At 25.6% G+C, this 2,499-nt stretch overlaps 1 protein-coding gene across 1 annotated transcript in view; it reads left to right on the top strand.

Annotated features, from left to right (window-relative positions):
• LOC126901518 (uncharacterized) overlaps positions 1-2,499 on the top strand; it is an 18,679-nt gene that overhangs the window by 10,757 nt on the left and 5,423 nt on the right. The window lies entirely within an intron of this gene.

Below are 2,499 nucleotides of genomic sequence, written 5' to 3'. Positions count from 1 at the left end.
CATGTATATTAACTCAAAAATTTGAAACTTTAAATGTTTATATCTAATAAACTAATAAAGTTATATTAAAAATTCAAATGCCATTTACTATTTAATTAAAAATCCAAACATTTTATTATATTCAAAATATGTGTTCCCATTTAAAAGACAAAAAGACCAAGTTGACACCCTTACAAGGCATAAGGGATGAACATAAAAAGTTTTAAATAGTTAATAATTTAAGAATAATGTGTAACTAAAGAAAACCAAAAAAAATGTTTAAATTATATTTATTCTACAAGTAAATGAGTGTGTTATGATAAAAAAATCAGTCTGTATACTGTATTATAGTTTATCATTTGTAAAGCTGGAAGTAAAATATTTTTGTAATGTTTCGTTTAATTGTAATTTCCTGATCTATTATTACTAGACCAAGAATTAAATATTTATAAACATTTTTGAAACCGATAGTATTATTAATTTTGCAAAAAGAAGAAAAACAAAATATTTTACTATATATGACGAAATGGAATGAATCGTAGAGGAGAGAGGACCTCAGGAGCACCGAAGGTAATCTCTTTACGCGCGGTACGTTTATGACATTAAGTTTTCATTTTGTGTATTGTTTTATTGTGTTTTTAGTGTATATTTATTTTGTATGTTTTGCATTGTTTAATTATATCTATAATAAATACATTTGAGTTATTATTAAACTTTTATTACTTTAAGTTAAGACACTAGGGTTGTTTCTTTTAAGATACAACAGTACCAAAATTTCAAATTTCAAATTATTTGTCAATTCCTAAAATAGTAATTAGAAAAATAGTAAGTTTTTTTTACGTGAGTAAATATTTCTATAATTTTCGTTTGTGAGGTTCATTCAAAGTTGGACAACACCCGAGAAATCATTCAAAATACGCCACTGGTTGGGACACCCTGAAATAAAATGCACTACGTCATCACATTGAATTTTTAAAATTCATCACCCCCCATATAATCAAATATAAAACCTATATATATATATAGAAATCACAAAAAATTTACAAATAAAAAATATATTTATATATAACATAACAGGTGGAATTATAACACGCCTGCCATGTTGTGGAACCTAAAAAAATAGGGACACCTACAAAAAAAATTCGCCACACGTGCTTATGCCACGGTGCGCTAAAAAAATTAAATTGGCTCAAAACATTTTTAAAAAAAAATTTACAGCAGGTACAGCCGACGACAAAATAAAAAAAAATTAAATGGTATTACAGTAGCAGTGTTTTATTATTTTTGAACAATTGTTTATTAATAAAAGTCATTATTCATTAATCGAGTCGGTAAATAATTGATTTAATTATCACATCCTCATATGATAAAAATAGTTATATATAGATAAATAATTTTTTTTTCGTTTGGAGGGAGAAATGAAAAATTTTCTTATGTGTATCTCTCGACGAATAAGACAAAACCCTAATTATGCCAAGCCTTCAACCAGTAAACATGCACTCAATCCCAAAAATGCGGTTCTGAGAATAAATTAATAGAATAGAATAATGAACAATAGAAAAATCATTTTTGTTAAAATACTATTAATTGTATATTTACATTAGTATGGCATATATTGATTTGTCATTTGTTTAGCTATATATTATTATTATTATTTTTTATTACAGTATTACAACCTCTTGACTTCAGTATCGGGGATTGTAACCTACTCCCCGAATTTTTTTCTAAATTTTAAAATAAAATAAGTATAAAAAAACCCAGCACAGGGGGGTCGTGGCACAGTGATGACATGACATTGTTGGATCAAGTATAATGATATCTGACAGTGATTAAAATCACTATCAAAAATAAACGCTTCGATGCAAATCTTTAGATAGTGTTTAATTTTAAAAAAATTGGTGTTTTATTCCAAAAGCTACTTGATCTGCTGGTTCCTTATTAATATCTCGATTAAGATAAAGTATGTCGAATGAAAAAGGGTTTATTAAAAAATATTATTTCTCATAAAAAAATTGTGTGGATCCATAAACTTTTCAATAAGTTATAGCATTATAAAGTTAAATATAATATAAATAATAAAATCGAGAATTTTCACACGAAAATAGCATTCGGTAGCCATTTTCGCCGTGAAGACAAGTCCAGAGGTCAAATTTTTTTTTTTCAAATTAAAGTATATTACATTAGCTTTAATTTAAGATATATATAAAAGTGTCAGACCTTCCGGAATATTTTCAAAAGTTAAGTTGAAAAAGTTAATTTTTTGTGAAAAAGTTGTCATTTTAAATCCCCCCCTGTGGGCAGAAAAAAGGTCAAATTTACAAAAAAAATATACCAAATGAAAGGTAATGATATCATGCATCTATATAAAAAAAACTATATTGATTCGGTTATGTTTAAAAAAGTTATAGTAATTTTAAGTAAAAAAAATTGAAAAAACTTTNAAAGTTATGGAAGTTTTAAGAAAAAAAAGTGAAAAAATTTCGAAAATTAGCGATTTTTAAATTTGTAATTTTTTGGGAG

Source organism: Daktulosphaira vitifoliae, unplaced genomic scaffold (assembly GCF_025091365.1).
Source record: "Daktulosphaira vitifoliae isolate Bord-2020 unplaced genomic scaffold, ASM2509136v1 Scaffold_1, whole genome shotgun sequence".
Classification (NCBI taxonomy): Eukaryota; Metazoa; Arthropoda; class Insecta; order Hemiptera; family Phylloxeridae; genus Daktulosphaira; species Daktulosphaira vitifoliae.
Note: the sequence above shows the minus strand (reverse complement) of the source record. Positions and strands in the feature narration are given on the sequence as shown.